The following is a 23,408-nucleotide window of genomic DNA, read 5'->3' as shown; positions in this document are numbered from 1 at the left end:
TGTCCCCACCTCTCAGGGCCACCGAGGGGGTCGCAGGGTCCTCTCAGTCCCCTCCACCCTAGGGACGTGCAACCCAGGCCCTGGCCCTGGCCGGCCCCACCCACTGGCCCAAAGCCAGGGAGAGCCACCCGCCACCAGGGGGCAGCACCTCCAGTCTGCCGCCACCCTTCCTCACACAGCCTTCTTTCTGGGTTCTCGCCCCTCGTCAGCGACCGGCGTCCCGCCCGATCACTGTTCACTTCACTGGCTACACGTCACCTCTCCTGACCCAGGGAGGTGAGAGAGAGGATGAGAGAAGGCCAGAGACGGAGCAAGAGAGAGGCGGAGAGAGACAGACGGGGACTGTGGGGACAGACTCGCAGAGAGCACTCTCCAGGCTCTGGGCCTCGCGTGGAGGGGTGCTGCGTGCGGGCTGCATGGATACCAGCTGTGACCGCTTGGCCATCAGCTGTTGCCAGTTGGCCATTGGCCACCGGCAGAGCTGCGGTGGCCAAGCTAGGAAGCGCGGATTGTGGACTGCAAATTGCAGAGGGGCGCGGACTGCAGTTGGCCGGCTTGGTGGGTCGGTAGGTTGGTGGGTCTGTTGGTTGGCAGAGAATCGGCCGGCAGGCTGGGGATCGGGCGGCTCCGGCTTGCCGAGTCTCCAAGCCAGCCGCCCGTGAGACATGGTGCTATGAGCCCCCTATCCGTGGTCTGTTGGTGTTCCCTCTTGGCCTCGCCAAATCCTGCATTCTTGTGCGGGCAGAGGGGCTAGAGTCCCCGCAGGACAGGGACAGACAGACAGAACGGGAGGAGGAGTAAGAGGGAGCGAGATGGAAATATGCTCGTATATGTACATGTATGTATCTAGACATACAGAGAGACATGGACAGAGACAGAGAAAGAGGGGGCTGGCACGCGAGGAGAGAGCTCCTGAGCCAGAGCCAGAGCCCAACAGGCACGTCACAGAGCCCGACGGATATGGGGTGGGGGAGGGTGTGAGGGACGCACAGGCGGGCACACGGACTGTTACAGACGCACTGAGGCTGTGTTGAAGTGGCAGCTCCTCCACCGGAGTGTGGTCGTGCCCGGGGCTGGGCTCCGCTAAGGAGGCATTGCCCTGGCGTTGGCAGTCACCATTGAAGCCTCCGGGGCGGGCCGCCAGGGTCTCCGGAGGGCCTGTGGTCTCTGAGCCCCGCCCAGGCACCCGCCCGCGGGAGGAGAGTGGCAGCCCCCAGGCACCCTGGTTGTGAGGGTTGTGCGCCTGCGTGCCTGCTCTGCCCTTGTGGTGGTCTCCCCCGGAGTCGATGGCGCGTGGTGTGTTGGGGTGCTGCTCCCGCCGTCCCCTGGTTTGTCCCGGCTCTTTGTGCCCTGTGTTTCAGGGACACCGTGGCCGGCGGGAAGGGAGGGCTCCTGGCTCTTGTGGTAGACGGGAGGGGCGCGCGGGGGTGTGGGGCGAGGTGCCTGCCAGCGGAGACAGAAGACTCCGGTGGGGCGGGGCGGGTGGGCGTCCCGTTTGCCCGAGGACGCGCCGATCCTGTGTGTCGGGTCCCGGGGGCAGGCGCAGGGATGGGCGTGCCCTGGGCTCGGGCCGAGGTGCAAAGCACCGGCACGTCCTGGGATGGAGAGAGCCTGGTGGAGGCCTGCGCCGGCAGGCAGCCCTGGGCTTGGGCGTTGGGGGTTGCGGCGGCGGCAGGGTCGGGGAGCGAGAGGGAGCCCTGCGATGGCGGTGGCGGCGGCGGCGGCGACCGAGACGCGGCTGACTGCTGCAGGCTGACGGCCTGCCTCGGCGAAGAGCACTAAGAAGAGGGAGTGGGGGGGAGCCCTGGCCGACAGGCCTGGTGTGCGGCCGGGGATGCGAGCTTGTAGTGCTGGGCGACTGACCCTCCTCTGGCCAGGGGGACCTTCGGCTGCCTGGGCGGCTGCAGAGGGGCAAAGGGCGGCAGGGGTTCGGAGGGAGCCACGCCGGGGCAGCGGCGCAAAAGGAGAGGCGAGCAAAAGCCTGCAGCTATTCCCAGGTGGTCTCCCATCCAAGTACTAACCAGGCCCCTCCCTGCTTAGCTCCCGAGATCAGAGGAGATCGGGCGCGTTCAGGGTGGTATGGCCGTAGACGCTGGGACCCGGCTCCCCGCGCCCCAAGAGCCTGCTCCCGGCCTGCCTCTGACCGCGCGCCGTGCTGCTGGGCCGCTAGGGTGGCGAGCACGTCTGCCTGAGCGCCTGCTGCCCGCTCCCCGCCTCCTCCGGACGCCGCTGGTGTGGGCGACGGGCTACTCCTGGCCCGCAGCGAGGCCCCTTCGCGCCCCCCAGTGGCTCCACGGGCCTCTGTCACTTCCCTGACTGTGACATATGTCTGGGCGCCCTGGCATCCTGGGCCTCCCCAGGCCCCGAATGGCTTTCACCCCGCCCCCCTACCCCAACCCCTCTCATCTCCCCCCAGCCCCACAACCGCACACCCCCCTTGCTGCTGTGCTGTCCCCACCTCTCAGGGCCACCGAGGGGGTCGCAGGGTCCTCTCAGTCCCCTCCGGCCCTAGGGACGTGCAACCCAGGCCCTGGCCCTGACCGGACCCATTCACAGGCCCAAAGCCAGGGAGAGCCACCCGTGCCACCAGGGTGCAGCATCTCCAGTCTGCAGCCACCCTTCGTCACAAGCCTTCAGTCTGGGCCCTGGAACCCTCGTCAGCGACCGGAGCCCCGCCCGATGTCCGGTCCCTTCACTGGCTACACGTCACCTCTCCTGACCCAGGGAGGTGAGAGAGAGGATGAGAGAAGGCCAGAGACGGAGCAAGAGAGAGGCGGAGAGAGACAGACGGGGACTGTGGGGACAGACTCGCAGAGAGCACTCTCCAGGCTCTGGGCCTCGCGTGGAGGGCTGCTGCTTGGGGGCTGCATGGTCATCAGCTGTGACCGCTTGGCCATCAGCTGTTGCCAGTTGGCCACTGGCCACCGGAGGAGCTGCGGTGGCCAAGCTAGGAAGCGCGGATGGTGGACTGCAAATTGCAGAGGGGCGCGGATTGCAGTGGGCCCGCTTGGCGGGTCGACGGGCGGTGTGTCGGTGGGTTGGCAGAGAAGCGGCCGACAGGTTGGGGATCGGGCGGCTCCGGTTTGCCGTGTCTCCGAGCCAGCCGCCCGTGAGACATAGTGCTATGAGCCCCCTATCCGTGGCTCTGTTGGTGTTCCTTCTTGGCCTCGCCATATCCTGCGTTCTTGTGCGGGCAGAGGGACTAGAGTCCCCGCAGGACAGGAACCGACAGAGAGAACGGGAGGAGGAGAACGAGGGAGCGAGATCGAAATATACACCTATATGTACCAGTATGTACCTAGACATACAGAGAGACATGGACACAGACAGAGAAAGAGGGGGCTGGCACGCGGGGAGAGAGCTCCTGAGCCAGAGCCAGAGCCCAACAGGCACGTCACAGAGCCAGAGAGACATGGGGTGGGGGAGGGGGGAGGGACGCACAAGCGGGCACACGGACTGGGACAGACGCACTGACGCTGCTTTGAAGTGGCAGCTTCCCAACCGAAGTGTGGTCATGCCCGTGGCTGGGCTCCACTAAGGACGCAGTGCCCGGGCATTGAAAGTCACCCTTGAAGCCCCCGGGCCGGGCGGGAGGGCCAGTGGGCTCCGAGCCCCGCCCAGGAACCCCCCGTCACGCGGGAGGGGAGTGGCAGCCCACAGGCATCCGGGTTGAGAGTGTTGTGTGCCTGCGTGCCTGGACTTCCCCTAGTGGTGGTCTCTCCTGGAGTCCGAGGGCGTGCGGTGTGTTGGGGTGCTGCTCCCTCAGTCCCCTGCTTTGTCCCGGCTCTTTGTGCCCTGTGTGTTGGGGCCACCGCGGGAAGGGAGGGTTCCTGGCTCTTGTGGGCGATGGGAGGGGGCGCGCGGGGGTGTGGGGAGAGGTGCCTGCCGGCGGAGACACAGGCTCGGCTAACTGCTGCTGGCTGACTGCCTGCCTCAGCGAAGAGGACTAAGAAGAGGGTGTGGGGGTGAGCCCTGGCCGACGGGCCTGGTGTGCGGCCGGGGCTGCCAGCTTGTAGCGCCGGGCGGCTGACCGGCCTCTGGCCAGGGGGACCTTCGGCTGGATGGGCGGCTGCAGAGGGGCAAGGGGCGGCAGGGGTTCGGAGGGAGCCACGCCGGGGCGACGGCGCCAAAGGAGAGGCGAGCAAAAGCCTACAGGTATTCCCAGGCGGTCTCCCATCCAAGTACTAACCAGGCCCCTCCCTGCTTAGATCCCGAGATCAGAGGAGATCGGGCGCGTTCAGGGTGGTATGGCCATAGACGCTGGGACCCGGCTCCCCGCGCCCCAAGAGCCTGCTCCCGGCCTGCCTCGTGAGCGCGCGCCATGCAGATGCGCGGCTCCGGTGGCGAGCATCGACCCGCTGGCCGGCTCTGCCAGCACCGCGTCCCCCACCCCAGTCAGGCTCCCCGCCTCTTGCGAATGCCCCTGGCGTGGGCGGCGGGCTACTCCTGGCCGGCAGCGAGGCCCCTTCGCGCCACCCGAGGCTCCATGGGACACTGCCACTTCCCTGATGGTGCCAGAAGTCGTGGAACTCTGGCATCCTGGGACTCCCCGGACCCAGACCGCCACACACCCCGCACCCCTACCGCCACCAGTTTTACCCCCAACCGCAGCCCCAAGGCTGGTGGAGGCCTGCACCAGCAGGCAACCCTGGGCTTGGGAGTTGTGGGAGGACCCCGCGGCGGGGGCGTGGGCGGCTGCGGAGGGGGGAGGGGTTCGGCGGCGGCGCGGCCACGGGGGACGCAGCTGAGGCAGGGGAGGGTGGGGAGGTAGGCGATGGCAACCGCAAGGATGGCGCCAGGGCGGCGATGGCGGCGGCGAGAATGGGGGCTTTGACGGTGGGCGCTGGGGCACGGGGGTCGATGGCGGCGGCGGTGGCGGCGGGGGCGGAGGAGGCCGGGAGAGCAGAGGCGGCAGATTGAGGGAGTATGGCGATGGTGGCGGCGGCGGGCCTGGGCGGGGGCGGGGGAGATGGCGGTGCTGGAGGCGGGGAGAGCAGAGGAGGGAGATTGAGGGAGTGCGGCAATGGCGGCGGCGGGGGCGGGGGTGGGGAAGAGGGCAGCACTGGCGGCGGGGATGGGGAGCGCGGTGCTGGCGGCCGAGGGGGGGAGAGCAGAGGAGGGAGTTTGAGGGAGTACGGCGATGGCGGCAGCGGGGGCGGGGGAGGGGCGAGGGCAGCGCTGGCGGAGGGGGTGGGGAGCGCGGTAATCACGGCGGCGGCGGGAGAAGCGGGGGCTGATCGCGAGCAGCGATGGCGGCGGCGGCGGCGGCGGCTGCGGCGCGGGAGGGTTGCGAGGTCGGCGATGGAGGCGGCGGCAGCGTTGGGGGCTGTGTCGGCGGGCGCTGGGCGCGGGGAGGGTTGGCGCCGGCGCCGGCGGCGGCGGCGGCGGTAGCGGGGAAGAGGGCGGTGCTGGCGGCGGAGGAGGGGAGAGCAGAGGCGGGTGATTGAAGCAGTACAGCGATGGCGGCGGCGAGGGCGGGGGCAGGGGTGAGGGCAGCGCTGGAGGGGGGTGTGGAGATCGCGGTGATGGCGGCGGATTTGGCGGTGGCGGCGGGGGCGAGGGCAGCGCTGGTGGCGGTGGCGGCGACCGAGGGTTGGCGAAGGGATCGAGATGACAGCCTCCGGGACTGAAGAGGACTAAGAAGAGGGTGTGCGGGGGAGCCCTGGCCGACGGGCCTGGTGTGCGGCCGGGGCTGCCAGCTTGTAGTGCCTGGCGGCTAACCCTCTGCTGGTCAGGGGGACCTTCGGCTGCCTGGGCGGCTGCAGAGAGGCAAGGGGCGGCAGGGGTCCCGAGGGAGCCACGCCGGGGCGGCGATGCAAAAGGAGAGGCGAGCAAAAGCCTGCAGCTATTCCCAGGCGGTCTCCCATCCAAGTACTAACCAGGCCCCTCCCTGCTTAGCTCATGAGATCAGACGAGATCTGGCGCGTGCAGGGTGGTATGGCCTTAGGCGCTGGGACCCGGCTCCCGGCACTCCAAGAGCCTGCTCCCGACCTGCTTCTCAGCGCGCGCCATGCTGCTGGGCCGCTCGGGTGGCGAGCATGTCTGCCTGAGCGCCTCCCGCCCGCTCCCCGCCTCCTCCACACGCCGCTGGTGTGGGCGACGGGCGACTCCTGGCCCGCAGCGAGGCCCCTTCGCGCCCCCCAGTGGCTCCACGGGCCTCTGTCACTTCCCTGACTGTGACATATGTCTGGGCGCCCTGGCATCCTGGGCCTCCCCAGGCCCCCAACGGCTTTTACCCCGCCCCCCTACCCCAACCCCTCTCATCTCCCCCCAGCCCCACAACCGCACACCCCCCTTGCTGCTGTGCTGTCCCCACCTCTCAGGGCCACCGAGGGGGTCGCAGGGTCCTCTCAGTCCCCTCCACCCTAGGGACGTGCAACCCAGGCCCTGACCCTGGCCGGCCCCACCCACTGGCCCAAAGCCAGGGAGAGCCACCCGCCACCAGGGGGCAGCACCTCCAGTCCGCCGCCACCCTTCGTCACACAGCCTTCTTTCTGGGTTCTCGCCCCTCGTCAGCGACCGGCGTCCCGCCCGATCACTGGTCACTTAACTGGCTACACGTCACCTCTCCTGACCCAGGGAGGTGAGAGAGAGGATGAGAGAAGGCCAGAGACGGAGCAAGAGAGAGGCGGAGAGAGACAGACGGGGACTGTGGGGACAGACTCGCAGAGAGCACTTTCCAGGCTCTGGGCCTCGCGTGGAGGGGTGCTGCGTGGGGGCTGCATGGATATCAGCTGTGACCGCTTGGCCATCAGCTGTTGCCAGTTGGCCATTGGCCACCGGCAGAGCTGCGGTGGCCAAGCTAGGAAGCGCGGATTGTGGACTGCAAATTGCAGAGGGGCGCGGACTGCAGTTGGCCGGCTTGGTGGGTCGGTAGGTTGGTGGGTGTGTTGGTTGGCAGAGAATCGGCCGGCAGGCTGGGGATCGGGCGGCTCCGGCTTGCCGAGTCTCCAAGCCAGCCGCCCGGGGGACATGGTGCTATGAGCCCCCTATCCGTGGCTCTGTTGGTGTTCCCTCTTGGCCTCGCCATACCCTGCGTTCTTGTGCGGGCAGAGGGGCTAGAGTCCCCGCAGGACAGGGACAGACAGACAGAACGGGAGGAGGAGTAAGAGGGAGCGAGATGGAAATATACACGTATATGTACATGTATGTATCTAGACATACAGAGAGACATGGACAGAGACAGAGAAAGAGGGGGCTGGCACGCGGGGAGAGAGCTCCTGAGCCAGAGCCAGAGCCCAACAGGCACGTCACAGAGCCCGACAGACATGGGGTGGGGGAGGGTGGGAGGGACGCACAGGCGGGCACACGGACTGTTACAGACGCACTGAGGCTGTGTTGAAGTGGCAGCTCCTCCACCGGAGTGTGGTCGTGCCTGGGGCTGGGCTCCGCTAAGGAGGCATTGCCCTGGCGTTGGCAGTCACCATTGCAGCCTCCGGGGCGGGCCGCCAGGGTCTCCGGAGGGCCTGTGGTCTCTGAGCCCCGCCCAGGCACCCGCCCGCGGGAGGAGAGTGGCAGCCCCCAGGCACCCTGGTTGTGAGGGTTGTGTGCCTGCGTGCCTGCTCTTCCCTTGTGGTGGTCTCCCCTGGAGTCGATGGCGCGTGGTGTGTTGGGGTGCTGCTCCCGCCGTCCCCTGGTTTGTCCCGGCTCTTTGTGCCCTGTGTTTCAGGGACACCGTGGCCGGCGGGAAGGGAGGGCTCCTGGCTCTTGTGGGAGACGGGAGGGGCGCGCGGGGGTGTGGGGCGAGGTGCCTGCCAGCGGAGACAGAAGACTCCGGTGGGGCGGGGCGTGTGGGCGTCCCGTTGGCCCGAGGACACGCCGATCCTGTGTGTCGGGTCCCGGGGGCAGGCGCAGGGATGGGCGTCCCCTGGGCTCGGGCCGAGGTGCAAAGCACCGGCACGTCCTGGGATGGAGAGAGCCTGGTGGAGGCCTGCGCCGGCAGGCAGCCCTGGGCTTGGGCGTTGGGGGTTGCTGCGGCGGCAGGGTCGGGGAGCGGGAGGGAGCCCTGCGATGGCGGTGGCGGCGGCGGCGACCGAGACGCGGCTGACTGCTGCAGGCTGACGGCCTGCCTCGGCGAAGAGCACTAAGAAGAGGGAGTGGGGGGGAGCCCTGACCGACAGGCCTGGTGTGCGGCCGGGGATGCGAGCTTGTAGTGCTGGGCGGCTGACCCTCCTCTGGCCAGGGGGACCTTCGGCTGCCTGGGCGGCTGCAGAGGGGCAAGGGGCGGCAGGGGTTCGAGGGAGCCACGCCGGGGCGGCGGCGCAAAAGGAGAGGCGAGCAAAAGCCTACAGGTATTCCCAGGCGGTCTCCCATCCAAGTACTAACCAGGCCCCTCCCTGCTTAGCTCCCGAGATCAGAGCAGATCGGGCGCCTTCAGGGTGGTATGGCCGTAGACGCTGGGACCCGGCTCCCCGCGCCCCAAGAGCCTGCTCCCGGCCTGCCTCTGACCGCACGCCACGCTGCTGGGCCGCTCGGGTGGCGAGCATGTCTGCCTGAGCGCCTCCCGCCCGCTCCCCGCCTCCTCCGGACGCCGCTGGTGTGGGCGACGGGCGACTCCTGGCCCGCAGCGAGGCCCCTTCGCGCCCCCCAGTGGCTCCACGGGCCTCTGTCACTTCCCTGACTGTGACATATGTCTGGGCGCGCTGGCATCCTGGGCCTCCCCAGGCCCCGAAGGGCTTTTACCCCGCCCCCCTACCCCAACCCCTCTCATCTCCCCCCAGCCCCACAACCACACACCCCCCTTGCTGCTGTGCTGTCCCCACCTCTCAGGGCCACCGAGGGGGTCGCAGGGTACTCTCAGTCCCCTCCGGCCCTAGGGACGTGCAACCCAGGCCCTGGCCCTGACCGGACCCATTCACAGGCCCAAAGCCAGGGAGAGCCACCCGCGCCACCAGGGTGCAGCATCTCCAGTCTGCAGCCACCCTTCGTCACAAGCCTTCAGTCTGGGCCCTCGAACCCTCCTCAGCGACCGGAGCCACGCCCGATGTCCGGTCCCTTCACTGGCTACACGTCACATCTCCTGACACAGGGAGGTGAGAGAGAGAGGTTGAGAGAAGGCCAGAGATGGAGCAAGACAGAGGCGGAGAGAGACAGACGGGGACTGTGGGGACAGACTCCCAGAGAGCACTCTCCAGGCTCTGGGCCTCGCGTGGAGGGGTGCTGCTTGGGGGCCGCATGGTCATCAGCTGTGACCGCTTGGCCATCAGCTGTTGCCAGTTGGCCATTGGCCACCGGAGGAGCTGCGGTGGCCAAGCTAGGAAGCGCGGATGGTGGACTGCAAATTGCAGTGGGCCCGCTTGGTGGGTCGACGGGCGGTGTGTCGGTGGGTTGGCAGAGAAGCGGCCGACAGGTTGGGGATCGGGCGGCTCCGGTTTGCCGTGTCTCCGAGCCAGCCGCCCGTGAGACATAGTGCTATGAGCCCCCTATCCGTGGCTCTGTTGGTGTTCCTTCTTGGCCTCGCCATATCCTGCGTTCTTGTGCGGGCAGAGGGACTAGAGTCCCCGCAGGACAGGAACCGACAGAGAGAACGGGAGGAGGAGAACGAGGGAGCGAGATCGAAATATACACCTATATGTACCAGTATGTACCTAGACATACAGAGAGACATGGACAGAGACAGAGAAAGAGGGGGCTGGCACGCGGGGAGAGAGCTCCTGAGCCAGAGCCAGAGCCCAACAGGCACGTCACAGAGCCAGAGAGACATGGGGTGGGGGAGGGGGGAGGGACGCACAAGCGGGCACACGGACTGGGACAGACGCACTGACGCTGCTTTGAAGTGGCAGCTTCCCAACCGAAGTGTGGTCATGCCCGTGGCTGGGCTCCACTAAGGACGCAGTGCCCGGGCATTGAAAGTCACCCTTGAAGCCCCCGGGCCGGGCGGGAGGGCCAGTGGGCTCCGAGCCCCGCCCAGGAACCCCCCGTCACGCGGGAGGGGAGTGGCAGCCCACAGGCATCCGGGTTGAGAGTGTTGTGTGCCTGCGTGCCTGGACTTCCCCTAGTGGTGGTCTCTCCTGGAGTCCGAGGGCGTGCGGTGTGTTGGGGTGCTGCTCCCTCAGTCCCCTGCTTTGTCCCGGCTCTTTGTGCCCTGTGTGTTGGGGCCACCGCGAACGGCGGGAAGGGAGGGTTCCTGGCTCTTGTGGGCGATGGGAGGGGGCGCGCGGGGGTGTGGGGAGAGGTGCCTGCCGGCGGAGACACAGGCTCGGCTAACTGCTGCTGGCTGACTGCCTGCCTCAGCGAAGAGGACTAAGAAGAGGGTGTGGGGGTGAGCCCTGGCCGACGGGCCTGGTGTGCGGCCGGGGCTGCCAGCTTGTAGCGCCGGGCGGCTGACCGGCCTCTGGCCAGGGGGACCTTCGGCTGGATGGGCGGCTGCAGAGGGGCAAGGGGCGGCAGGGTTCGGAGGGAGCCACGCCGGGGCGACGGCGCCAAAGGAGAGGCGAGCAAAAGCCTACAGGTATTCCCAGGCGGTCTCCCATCCAAGTACTAACCAGGCCCCTCCCTGCTTAGATCCCGAGATCAGAGGAGATCGGGCGCGTTCAGGGTGGTATGGCCATAGACGCTGGGACCCGGCTCCCCGCGCCCCAAGAGCCTGCTCCCGGCCTGCCTCGTGAGCGCGCGCCATGCAGATGCGCGGCTCCGGTGGCGAGCATCGACCCGCTGGCCGGCTCTGCCAGCACCGCGTCCCCCACCCCAGTCAGGCTCCCCGCCTCTTGCGAATGCCCCTGGCGTGGGCGGCGGGCTACTCCTGGCCGGCAGCGAGGCCCCTTCGCGCCACCCGAGGCTCCATGGGACACTGCCACTTCCCTGATGGTGCCAGAAGTCGTGGAACTCTGGCATCCTGGGACTCCCCGGACCCACACCGCCATACACCCCGCCCCCCTACCGCCACCAGGTTTACCCCCAACCGCAGCCCCAAGGCTGGTGGAGGCCTGCACCAGCAGGCAACCCTGGGCTTGGGAGTTGTGGGAGGACCCCGCGCCGGCGGCGTGGGCGGCTGCGGAGGGGGGAGGGGTTCGGCGGCGGCGGCGGCGGCGGCGGGGGCGGCCGCCGCGGGGGACGCAGCTGAGGCAGGGGAGGGTGGGGAGGTAGGCGATGGCAACCGCAAGGATGGCGCCAGGGCGGCGATGGCGGCGGCGAGAATGGGGGCTTTGACGGTGGGCGCTGGGGCACGGGGGTCGATGGCGGCGGCGGCGGCGGCGGGGGCGGAGGAGGCCGGGAGAGCAGAGGAGGCAGATTGAGGGAGTATGGCGATGGTGGCGGCGGCGGGCCTGGGCGGGGGCGGGGGAGATGGCGGTGCTGGAGGCGGGGAGAGCAGAGGAGGGAGATTGAGGGAGTGCGGCAATGGCTGCGGCGGGGGCGGGGGTGGGGAAGAGGGCAGCGCTGGCGGAGGGGGTGGGGAGCGCGGTAATCACGGCGGCGGCGGGAGAAGCGGGGGCTGATCGCGAGCAGCGATGGCGGCGGCGGAGGCGGCGGCTGCGGCGCGGGAGGGTTGCGAGGTCGGCGATGGAGGCGGCGGCAGCGTTGGGGGCTGTGTCGGCGGGCGCTGGGCGCGGGGAGGGTTGGCGCCGGCGCCGGCGGCGGCGGTAGCGGGGAAGAGGGCGGTGCTGGCGGCTGAGGAGGGGAGAGCAGAGGCGGGTGATTGAAGCAGTACAGCGATGGCGGCGGCGAGGGCGGGGGCAGGGGTGAGGGCAGCGCTGGAGGGGGGTGTGGAGATCGCGGTGATGGCGGCGGATTTGGCGGTGGCGGCGGGGGCGAGGGCAGCGCTGGTGGCGGTGGCGGCGACCGAGGGTCGGCGAAGGGATCGAGATGACAGCCTCCGGGACTGAAGAGGACTAAGAAGAGGGTGTGCGGGGGAGCCCTGGCCGACGGGCCTGGTGTGCGGCCGGGGCTGCCAGCTTGTAGTGCCTGGCGGCTAACCCTCTGCTGGTCAGGGGGACCTTCGGCTGCCTGGGCGGCTGCAGAGAGGCAAGGGGCGGCAGGGGTCCCGAGGGAGCCACGCCGGGGCGGCGATGCAAAAGGAGAGGCGAGCAAAAGCCTGCAGCTATTCCCAGGCGGTCTCCCATCCAAGTACTAACCAGGCCCCTCCCTGCTTAGCTCCCGAGATCAGACGACATCTGGCGCGTGCAGGGTGGTATGGCCTTAGGCGCTGGGACCCGGCTCCCGGCACTCCAAGAGCCTGCTCGCGACCTGCTTCTGAGCGCGCGCCATGCTGCTGGGCCGCTCGGGTGGCGAGCATGTCTGCCTGAGCGCCTCCCGCCCGCTCCCCGCCTCCTCCACACGCCGCTGGTGTGGGCGATGGGCGACTCCTGGCCCGCAGCGAGGCCCCTTCGCGCCCCCCAGTGGCTCCACGGGCCTCTGTCACTTCCCTGACTGTGACATATGTCTGGGCGCCCTGGCATCCTGGGCCTCCCCAGGCCCCCAACGGCTTTTACCCCGCCCCCCTACCCCAACCCCTCTCATCTCCCCCCAGCCCCACAACCGCACACCCCCCTTGCTGCTGTGCTGTCCCCACCTCTCAGGGCCACCGAGGGGGTCGCAGGGTCCTCTCAGTCCCCTCCACCCTAGGGACGTGCAACCCAGGCCCTGACCCTGGCCGGCCCCACCCACTGGCCCAAAGCCAGGGAGAGCCACCCGCCACCAGGGGGCAGCACCTCCAGTCCGCCGCCACCCTTCGTCACACAGCCTTCTTTCTGGGTTCTCGCCCCTCGTCAGCGACCGGCGTCCCGCCCGATCACTGGTCACTTAACTGGCTACACGTCACCTCTCCTGACCCAGGGAGGTGAGAGAGAGGATGAGAGAAGGCCAGAGACGGAGCAAGAGAGAGGCGGAGAGAGACAGACGGGGACTGTGGGGACAGACTCGCAGAGAGCACTTTCCAGGCTCTGGGCCTCGCGTGGAGGGGTGCTGCGTGGGGGCTGCATGGATATCAGCTGTGACCGCTTGGCCATCAGCTGTTGCCAGTTGGCCATTGGCCACCGGCAGAGCTGCGGTGGCCAAGCTAGGAAGCGCGGATTGTGGACTGCAAATTGCAGAGGGGCGCGGACTGCAGTTGGCCGGCTTGGTGGGTCGGTAGGTTGGTGGGTGTGTTGGTTGGCAGAGAATCGGCCGGCAGGCTGGGGATCGGGCGGCTCCGGCTTGCCGAGTCTCCAAGCCAGCCGCCCGGGGGACATGGTGCTATGAGCCCCCTATCCGTGGCTCTGTTGGTGTTCCCTCTTGGCCTCGCCATACCCTGCGTTCTTGTGCGGGCAGAGGGGCTAGAGTCCCCGCAGGACAGGGACAGACAGACAGAACGGGAGGAGGAGTAAGAGGGAGCGAGATGGAAATATACACGTATATGTACATGTATGTATCTAGACATACAGAGAGACATGGACAGAGACAGAGAAAGAGGGGGCTGGCACGCGGGGAGAGAGCTCCTGAGCCAGAGCCAGAGCCCAACAGGCACGTCACAGAGCCCGACAGACATGGGGTGGGGGAGGGTGGGAGGGACGCACAGGCGGGCACACGGACTGTTACAGACGCACTGAGGCTGTGTTGAAGTGGCAGCTCCTCCACCGGAGTGTGGTCGTGCCTGGGGCTGGGCTCCGCTAAGGAGGCATTGCCCTGGCGTTGGCAGTCACCATTGCAGCCTCCGGGGCGGGCCGCCAGGGTCTCCGGAGGGCCTGTGGTCTCTGAGCCCCGCCCAGGCACCCGCCCGCGGGAGGAGAGTGGCAGCCCCCAGGCACCCTGGTTGTGAGGGTTGTGTGCCTGCGTGCCTGCTCTTCCCTTGTGGTGGTCTCCCCTGGAGTCGATGGCGCGTGGTGTGTTGGGGTGCTGCTCCCGCCGTCCCCTGGTTTGTCCCGGCTCTTTGTGCCCTGTGTTTCAGGGACACCGTGGCCGGCGGGAAGGGAGGGCTCCTGGCTCTTGTGGGAGACGGGAGGGGCGCGCGGGGGTGTGGGGCGAGGTGCCTGCCAGCGGAGACAGAAGACTCCGGTGGGGCGGGGCGTGTGGGCGTCCCGTTGGCCCGAGGACACGCCGATCCTGTGTGTCGGGTCCCGGGGGCAGGCGCAGGGATGGGCGTCCCCTGGGCTCGGGCCGAGGTGCAAAGCACCGGCACGTCCTGGGATGGAGAGAGCCTGGTGGAGGCCTGCGCCGGCAGGCAGCCCTGGGCTTGGGCGTTGGGGGTTGCTGCGGCGGCAGGGTCGGGGAGCGGGAGGGAGCCCTGCGATGGCGGTGGCGGCGGCGGCGACCGAGACGCGGCTGACTGCTGCAGGCTGACGGCCTGCCTCGGCGAAGAGCACTAAGAAGAGGGAGTGGGGGGGAGCCCTGACCGACAGGCCTGGTGTGCGGCCGGGGATGCGAGCTTGTAGTGCTGGGCGGCTGACCCTCCTCTGGCCAGGGGGACCTTCGGCTGCCTGGGCGGCTGCAGAGGGGCAAGGGGCGGCAGGGGTTCGAGGGAGCCACGCCGGGGCGGCGGCGCAAAAGGAGAGGCGAGCAAAAGCCTACAGGTATTCCCAGGCGGTCTCCCATCCAAGTACTAACCAGGCCCCTCCCTGCTTAGCTCCCGAGATCAGAGCAGATCGGGCGCCTTCAGGGTGGTATGGCCGTAGACGCTGGGACCCGGCTCCCCGCGCCCCAAGAGCCTGCTCCCGGCCTGCCTCTGACCGCACGCCACGCTGCTGGGCCGCTCGGGTGGCGAGCATGTCTGCCTGAGCGCCTCCCGCCCGCTCCCCGCCTCCTCCGGACGCCGCTGGTGTGGGCGACGGGCGACTCCTGGCCCGCAGCGAGGCCCCTTCGCGCCCCCCAGTGGCTCCACGGGCCTCTGTCACTTCCCTGACTGTGACATATGTCTGGGCGCGCTGGCATCCTGGGCCTCCCCAGGCCCCGAAGGGCTTTTACCCCGCCCCCCTACCCCAACCCCTCTCATCTCCCCCCAGCCCCACAACCACACACCCCCCTTGCTGCTGTGCTGTCCCCACCTCTCAGGGCCACCGAGGGGGTCGCAGGGTACTCTCAGTCCCCTCCGGCCCTAGGGACGTGCAACCCAGGCCCTGGCCCTGACCGGACCCATTCACAGGCCCAAAGCCAGGGAGAGCCACCCGCGCCACCAGGGTGCAGCATCTCCAGTCTGCAGCCACCCTTCGTCACAAGCCTTCAGTCTGGGCCCTCGAACCCTCCTCAGCGACCGGAGCCACGCCCGATGTCCGGTCCCTTCACTGGCTACACGTCACATCTCCTGACACAGGGAGGTGAGAGAGAGAGGTTGAGAGAAGGCCAGAGATGGAGCAAGACAGAGGCGGAGAGAGACAGACGGGGACTGTGGGGACAGATCCCAGAGAGCACTCTCCAGGCTCTGGGCCTCGCGTGGAGGGGTGCTGCTTGGGGGCCGCATGGTCATCAGCTGTGACCGCTTGGCCATCAGCTGTTGCCAGTTGGCCATTGGCCACCGGAGGAGCTGCGGTGGCCAAGCTAGGAAGCGCGGATGGTGGACTGCAAATTGCAGTGGGCCCGCTTGGTGGGTCGACGGGCGGTGTGTCGGTGGGTTGGCAGAGAAGCGGCCGACAGGTTGGGGATCGGGCGGCTCCGGTTTGCCGTGTCTCCGAGCCAGCCGCCCGTGAGACATAGTGCTATGAGCCCCCTATCCGTGGCTCTGTTGGTGTTCCTTCTTGGCCTCGCCATATCCTGCGTTCTTGTGCGGGCAGAGGGACTAGAGTCCCCGCAGGACAGGAACCGACAGAGAGAACGGGAGGAGGAGAACGAGGGAGCGAGATCGAAATATACACCTATATGTACCAGTATGTACCTAGACATACAGAGAGACATGGACAGAGACAGAGAAAGAGGGGGCTGGCACGCGGGGAGAGAGCTCCTGAGCCAGAGCCAGAGCCCAACAGGCACGTCACAGAGCCAGAGAGACATGGGGTGGGGGAGGGGGGAGGGACGCACAAGCGGGCACACGGACTGGGACAGACGCACTGACGCTGCTTTGAAGTGGCAGCTTCCCAACCGAAGTGTGGTCATGCCCGTGGCTGGGCTCCACTAAGGACGCAGTGCCCGGGCATTGAAAGTCACCCTTGAAGCCCCCGGGCCGGGCGGGAGGGCCAGTGGGCTCCGAGCCCCGCCCAGGAACCCCCCGTCACGCGGGAGGGGAGTGGCAGCCCACAGGCATCCGGGTTGAGAGTGTTGTGTGCCTGCGTGCCTGGACTTCCCCTAGTGGTGGTCTCTCCTGGAGTCCGAGGGCGTGCGGTGTGTTGGGGTGCTGCTCCCTCAGTCCCCTGCTTTGTCCCGGCTCTTTGTGCCCTGTGTGTTGGGGCCACCGCGAACGGCGGGAAGGGAGGGTTCCTGGCTCTTGTGGGCGATGGGAGGGGGCGCGCGGGGGTGTGGGGAGAGGTGCCTGCCGGCGGAGACACAGGCTCGGCTAACTGCTGCTGGCTGACTGCCTGCCTCAGCGAAGAGGACTAAGAAGAGGGTGTGGGGGTGAGCCCTGGCCGACGGGCCTGGTGTGCGGCCGGGGCTGCCAGCTTGTAGCGCCGGGCGGCTGACCGGCCTCTGGCCAGGGGGACCTTCGGCTGGATGGGCGGCTGCAGAGGGGCAAGGGGCGGCAGGGTTCGGAGGGAGCCACGCCGGGGCGACGGCGCCAAAGGAGAGGCGAGCAAAAGCCTACAGGTATTCCCAGGCGGTCTCCCATCCAAGTACTAACCAGGCCCCTCCCTGCTTAGATCCCGAGATCAGAGGAGATCGGGCGCGTTCAGGGTGGTATGGCCATAGACGCTGGGACCCGGCTCCCCGCGCCCCAAGAGCCTGCTCCCGGCCTGCCTCGTGAGCGCGCGCCATGCAGATGCGCGGCTCCGGTGGCGAGCATCGACCCGCTGGCCGGCTCTGCCAGCACCGCGTCCCCCACCCCAGTCAGGCTCCCCGCCTCTTGCGAATGCCCCTGGCGTGGGCGGCGGGCTACTCCTGGCCGGCAGCGAGGCCCCTTCGCGCCACCCGAGGCTCCATGGGACACTGCCACTTCCCTGATGGTGCCAGAAGTCGTGGAACTCTGGCATCCTGGGACTCCCCGGACCCACACCGCCATACACCCCGCCCCCCTACCGCCACCAGGTTTACCCCCAACCGCAGCCCCAAGGCTGGTGGAGGCCTGCACCAGCAGGCAACCCTGGGCTTGGGAGTTGTGGGAGGACCCCGCGCCGGCGGCGTGGGCGGCTGCGGAGGGGGGAGGGGTTCGGCGGCGGCGGCGGCGGCGGCGGGGGCGGCCGCCGCGGGGGACGCAGCTGAGGCAGGGGAGGGTGGGGAGGTAGGCGATGGCAACCGCAAGGATGGCGCCAGGGCGGCGATGGCGGCGGCGAGAATGGGGGCTTTGACGGTGGGCGCTGGGGCACGGGGGTCGATGGCGGCGGCGGCGGCGGCGGGGGCGGAGGAGGCCGGGAGAGCAGAGGAGGCAGATTGAGGGAGTATGGCGATGGTGGCGGCGGCGGGCCTGGGCGGGGGCGGGGGAGATGGCGGTGCTGGAGGCGGGGAGAGCAGAGGAGGGAGATTGAGGGAGTGCGGCAATGGCTGCGGCGGGGGCGGGGGTGGGGAAGAGGGCAGCGCTGGCGGAGGGGGTGGGGAGCGCGGTAATCACGGCGGCGGCGGGAGAAGCGGGGGCTGATCGCGAGCAGCGATGGCGGCGGCGGAGGCGGCGGCTGCGGCGCGGGAGGGTTGCGAGGTCGGCGATGGAGGCGGCGGCAGCGTTGGGGGCTGTGTCGGCGGGCGCTGGGCGCGGGGAGGGTTGGCGCCGGCGCCGGCGGCGGCGGTAGCGGGGAAGAGGGCGGTGCTGGCGGCTGAGGAGGGGAGAGCAGAGGCGGGTGATTGAAGCAGTACAGCGATGGCGGCGGCGAGGGCGGGGGCAGGGGTGAGGGCAGCGCTGGAGGGGGGTGTGGAGATCGCGGTGATGGCGGCGGATTTGGCGGTGGCGGCGGGGGCGAGGGCAGCGCTGGTGGCGGTGGCGGCGACCGAGGGTCGGCGAAGGGATCGAGATGACAGCCTCCGGGACTGAAGAGGACTAAGAAGAGGGTGTGCGGGGGAGCCCTGGCCGACGGGCCTGGTGTGCGGCCGGGGCTGCCAGCTTGTAGTGCCTGGCGGCTAACCCTCTGCTGGTCAGGGGGACCTTCGGCTGCCTGGGCGGCTGCAGAGAGGCAAGGGGCGGCAGGGGTCCCGAGGGAGCCACGCCGGGGCGGCGATGCAAAAGGAGAGGCGAGCAAAAGCCTGCAGCTATTCCCAGGCGGTCTCCCATCCAAGTACTAACCAGGCCCCTCCCTGCTTAGCTCCCGAGATCAGACGACATCTGGCGCGTGCAGGGTGGTATGGCCTTAGGCGCTGGGACCCGGCTCCCGGCACTCCAAGAGCCTGCTCGCGACCTGCTTCTGAGCGCGCGCCATGCTGCTGGGCCGCTCGGGTGGCGAGCATGTCTGCCTGAGCGCCTCCCGCCCGCTCCCCGCCTCCTCCACACGCCGCTGGTGTGGGCGATGGGCGACTCCTGGCCCGCAGCGAGGCCCCTTCGCGCCCCCCAGTGGCTCCACGGGCCTCTGTCACTTCCCTGACTGTGACATATGTCTGGGCGCCCTGGCATCCTGGGCCTCCCCAGGCCCCCAACGGCTTTTACCCCGCCCCCCTACCCCAACCCCTCTCATCTCCCCCCAGCCCCACAACCGCACACCCCCCTTGCTGCTGTGCTGTCCCCACCTCTCAGGGCCACCGAGGGGGTCGCAGGGTCCTCTCAGTCCCCTCCACCCTAGGGACGTGCAACCCAGGCCCTGACCCTGGCCGGCCCCACCCACTGGCCCAAAGCCAGGGAGAGCCACCCGCCACCAGGGGGCAGCACCTCCAGTCCGCCGCCACCCTTCGTCACACAGCCTTCTTTCTGGGTTCTCGCCCCTCGTCAGCGACCGGCGTCCCGCCCGATCACTGGTCACTTCACTGGCTACACGTCACCTCTCCTGACCCAGGGAGGTGAGAGAGAGGATGAGAGAAGGCCAGAGACGGAGCAAGACAGAGGCTGAGAGAGACAGACGGGGACAGTGGGGACAGACTCGCAGAGAGCACTTTCCAGGCTCTGGGCCTCGCGTGGAGGGGTGCTGCGTGGGGGCTGCATGGATATCAGCTGTGACCGCTTGGCCATCAGCTGTTGCCAGTTGGCCATTGGCCACCGGCAGAGCTGCGGTGGCCAAGCTAGGAAGCGCGGATTGTGGACTGCAAATTGCAGAGGGGCGCGGACTGCAGTTGGCCGGCTTGGTGGGTCGGTAGGTTGGTGGGTGTGTTGGTTGGCAGAGAATCGGCCGGCAGGCTGGGGATCGGGCGGCTCCGGCTTGCCGAGTCTCCAAGCCAGCCGCCCGGGGGACATGGTGCTATGAGCCCCCTATCCGTGGCTCTGTTGGTGTTCCCTCTTGGCCTCGCCAAATCCTGCGTTCTTGTGCGGGCAGAGGGGCTAGAGTCCCCGCAGGACAGGGACAGACAGACAGAATGGGAGGAGGAGTAAGAGGGAGCGAGATGGAAATATACACGTATATGTACATGTATGTATCTAGACATACAGAGAGACATGGACAGAGACAGAGAAAGAGGGGGCTGGCACGCGGGGAGAGAGCTCCTGAGCCAGAGCCAGAGCCCAACAGGCACGTCACAGAGCCCGACAGACATGGGGTGGGGGAGGGTGGGAGGGACGCACAGGCGGGCACACGGACTGTTACAGACGCACTGAGGCTGTGTTGAAGTGGCAGCTCCTCCACCGGAGTGTGGTCGTGCCCGGGGCTGGGCTCCGCTAAGGAGGCATTGCCCTGGCGTTGGCAGTCACCATTGCAGCCTCCGGGGCGGGCCGCCAGGGTCTCCGGAGGGCCTGTGGTCTCTGAGCCCCGCCCAGGCACCCGCCCGCGGGAGGAGAGTGGCAGCCCCCAGGCACCCTGGTTGTGAGGGTTGTGTGCCTGCGTGCCTGCTCTTCCCTTGTGGTGGTCTCCCCTGGAGTCGATGGCGCGTGGTGTGTTGGGGTGCTGCTCCCGCCGTCCCCTGGTTTGTCTCGGCTCTTTGTGCCCTGTGTTTCAGGGACACCGTGGCCGGCGGGAAGGGAGGGCTCCTGGCTCTTGTGGGAGACGGGAGGGGCGCGCGGGGGTGTGGGGCGAGGTGCCTGCCAGCGGAGACAGAAGACTCCGGTGGGGCGGGGCGTGTGTCGTCCCGTTGGCCCGAGGACACGCCGATCCTGTGTGTCGGGTCCCGGGGGCAGGCGCAGGGATGGGCGTCCCCTGGGCTCGGGCCGAGGTGTAAAGCACCGGCACGTCCTGGGATGGAGAGAGCCTGGTGGAGGCCTGCGCCGGCAGGCAGCCCTGGGCTTGGGCGTTGGGGGTTGCTGCGGCGGCAGGGTCGGGGAGCGAGAGGGAGCCCTGCGATGGCGGTGGCGGCGGCGGCGACCGAGACGCGGCTGACTGCTGCAGGCTGACGGCCTGCCTCGGCGAAGAGCACTAAGAAGAGGGAGTGGGGGGGAGCCCTGGCCGACAGGCCTGGTGTGCGGCCGGGGATGCGAGCTTGTAGTGCTGGGCGGCTGACCCTCCTCTGGCCAGGGGGACCTTCGGCTGCCTGGGCGGCTGCAGAGGGGCAAGGGGCGGCAGGGGTTCGGAGGGAGCCACGCCGGGGCGGCGGCGCAAAAGGAGAGGCGAGCAAAAGCCTACAGGTATTCCCAGGCGGTCTCCCATCCAAGTACTAACCAGGCCCCTCCCTGCTTAGCTCCCGAGATCAGAGGAGATCGGGCGCCTTCAGGGTGGTATGGCCGTAGACGCTGGGACCCGGCTCCCCGCGCCCCAAGAGCCTGCTCCCGGCCTGCCTCTGACCGCACGCCACGCTGCTGGGCCGCTCGGGTGGCGAGCATGTCTGCCTGAGCGCCTCCCGCCCGCTCCCCGCCTCCTCCGGACGCCGCTGGTGTGGGCGACGGGCGACTCCTGGCCCGCAGCGAGGCCCCTTCGCGCCCCCCAGTGGCTCCACGGGCCTCTGTCACTTCCCTGACTGTGACATATGTCTGGGCGCCCTGGCATCCTGGGCCTCCCCAGGCCCCGAAGGGCTTTTACCCCGCCCCCCTACCCCAACCCCTCTCATCTCCCCCCAGCCCCACAACCACACACCCCCCTTGCTGCTGTGCTGTCCCCACCTCTCAGGGCCACCGAGGGGGTCGCAGGGTACTCTCAGTCCCCTCCGGCCCTAGGGACGTGCAACCCAGGCCCTGGCCCTGACCGGACCCATCCACAGGCCCAAAGCCAGGGAGAGCCACCCGCGCCACCAGGGTGCAGCATCTCCAGTCTGCAGCCACCCTTCGTCACAAGCCTTCAGTCTGGGCCCTCGAACCCTCCTCAGCGACCGGAGCCACGCCCGATGTCCGGTCCCTTCACTGGCTACACGTCACATCTCCTGACCCAGGGAGGTGAGAGAGAGAGGATGAGAGAAGGCCAGAGATGGAGCAAGACAGAGGCGGAGAGAGACAGACGGGGACTGTGGGGACAGACTCCCAGAGAGCACTCTCCAGGCTCTGGGCCTCGCGTGCAGGGGTGCTGCTTGGGGGCTGCATGGTCATCAGCTGTGACCGCTTGGCCATCAGCTGTTGCCAGTTGGCCATTGGCCACCGGAGGAGCTGCGGTGGCCAAGCTAGGAAGCGCGGATGGTGGACTGCAAATTGCAGTGGGCCCGCTTGGTGGGTCGACGGGCGGTGTGTCGGTGGGTTGGCAGAGAAGCGGCCGACAGGTTGGGGATCGGGCGGCTCCGGTTTGCCGTGTCTCCGAGCCAGCCGCCCGTGAGACATAGTGCTATGAGCCCCCTATCCGTGGCTCTGTTGGTGTTCCTTCTTGGCCTCGCCATATCCTGCGTTCTTGTGCGGGCAGAGGGACTAGAGTCCCCGCAGGACAGGAACCGACAGAGAGAACGGGAGGAGGAGAACGAGGGAGCGAGATCGAAATATACACCTATATGTACCAGTATGTACCTAGACATACAGAGAGACATGGACACAGACAGAGAAAGAGGGGGCTGGCACGCGGGGAGAGAGCTCCTGAGCCAGAGCCAGAGCCCAACAGGCACGTCACAGAGCCAGAGAGACATGGGGTGGGGGAGGGGGGAGGGACGCACAAGCGGGCACACAGACTGGGACAGACGCACTGACGCTGCTTTGAAGTGGCAGCTTCCCAACCGAAGTGTGGTCATGCCCGTGGCTGGGCTCCACTAAGGACGCAGTGCCCGGGCATTGAAAGTCACCCTTGAAGCCCCCGGGCCGGGCGGGAGGGCCAGTGGGCTCCGAGCCCCGCCCAGGAACCCCCCGTCACGCGGGAGGGGAGTGGCAGCCCACAGGCATCCGGGTTGAGAGTGTTGTGTGCCTGCGTGCCTGGACTTCCCCTAGTGGTGGTCTCTCCTGGAGTCCGAGGGCGTGCGGTGTGTTGGGGTGCTGCTCCCTCAGTCCCCTGCTTTGTCCCGGCTGTTTGTACCCTGTGTGTTGGGGCCACCGCGAACGGCGGGAAGGGAGGGTTCCTGGCTCTTGTGGGCGATGGGAGGGGGCGCGCGGGGGTGTGGGGAGAGGTGCCTGCCGGCGGAGACACAGGCTCGGCTAACTGCTGCTGGCTGACTGCCTGCCTCAGCGAAGAGGACTAAGAAGAGGGTGTGGGGGTGAGCCCTGGCCGACGGGCCTGGTGTGCGGCCGGGGCTGCCAGCTTGTAGCGCCGGGCGGCTGACCGGCCTCTGGCCAGGGGGACCTTCGGCTGGATGGGCGGCTGCAGAGGGGCAAGGGGCGGCAGGGGTTCGGAGGGAGCCACGCCGGGGCGACGGCGCCAAAGGAGAGGCGAGCAAAAGCCTACAGGTATTCCCAGGCGGTCTCCCATCCAAGTACTAACCAGGCCCCTCCCTGCTTAGATCCCGAGATCAGAGGAGATCGGGCGCGTTCAGGGTGGTATGGCCATAGACGCTGGGACCCGGCTCCCCGCGCCCCAAGAGCCTGCTCCCGGCCTGCCTCGTGAGCGCGCGCCATGCAGATGCGCGGCTCCGGTGGCGAGCATCGACCCGCTGGACGGCTCTGCCAGCACCGCGTCCCCCACCCCAGTCAGGCTCCCCGCCTCTTGCGAATGCCCCTGGCGTGGGCGGCGGGCTACTCCTGGCCGGCAGCGAGGCCCCTTCGCGCCACCCGAGGCTCCATGGGACACTGCCACTTCCCTGATGGTGCCAGAAGTCGTGGAACTCTGGCATCCTGGGACTCCCCGGACCCACACCGCCATACACCCCGCCCCCCTACCGCCACCAGGTTTACCCCCAACCGCAGCCCCAAGGCTGGTGGAGGCCTGCACCAGCAGGCAACCCTGGGCTTGGGAGTTGTGGGAGGACCCCGCGCCGGCGGCGTGGGCGGCTGCGGAGGGGGGAGGGGTTCGGCGGCGGCGGCG

At 68.7% G+C, this 23,408-nt stretch overlaps 8 pseudogenes; all 8 read right to left on the bottom strand.

Annotated features, from left to right (window-relative positions):
- Positions 1–1,971: 1,971 nt before the first annotated feature.
- LOC148756689 (5S ribosomal RNA) lies at positions 1,972–2,091 on the bottom strand (annotated as a pseudogene).
- Positions 2,092–4,139: 2,048 nt separating this feature from the next.
- Positions 4,140–4,259, bottom strand: LOC148756688 (5S ribosomal RNA; annotated as a pseudogene).
- A 4,016-nt stretch (positions 4,260–8,275) lies between these two features.
- On the bottom strand, positions 8,276–8,395 carry LOC148756687 (5S ribosomal RNA; annotated as a pseudogene).
- A 2,039-nt stretch (positions 8,396–10,434) lies between these two features.
- LOC148756686 (5S ribosomal RNA) lies at positions 10,435–10,554 on the bottom strand (annotated as a pseudogene).
- Positions 10,555–14,467: 3,913 nt separating this feature from the next.
- Positions 14,468–14,587, bottom strand: LOC148756685 (5S ribosomal RNA; annotated as a pseudogene).
- Positions 14,588–16,625: 2,038 nt separating this feature from the next.
- LOC148756684 (5S ribosomal RNA) lies at positions 16,626–16,745 on the bottom strand (annotated as a pseudogene).
- A 3,913-nt stretch (positions 16,746–20,658) lies between these two features.
- Positions 20,659–20,778, bottom strand: LOC148756683 (5S ribosomal RNA; annotated as a pseudogene).
- Positions 20,779–22,818: 2,040 nt separating this feature from the next.
- On the bottom strand, positions 22,819–22,938 carry LOC148756682 (5S ribosomal RNA; annotated as a pseudogene).
- Between the last annotated feature and the right edge of the window lie 470 nt (positions 22,939–23,408).

The sequence above is a fragment of the Rhinolophus sinicus genome, chromosome 11 (genome assembly GCF_057876585.1).
Source record: "Rhinolophus sinicus isolate RSI-liver-muscle chromosome 11, RSI-T2T, whole genome shotgun sequence".
In the NCBI taxonomy this organism is placed as follows: domain Eukaryota; kingdom Metazoa; phylum Chordata; class Mammalia; order Chiroptera; family Rhinolophidae; genus Rhinolophus; species Rhinolophus sinicus.
Note: the sequence above shows the minus strand (reverse complement) of the source record. Positions and strands in the feature narration are given on the sequence as shown.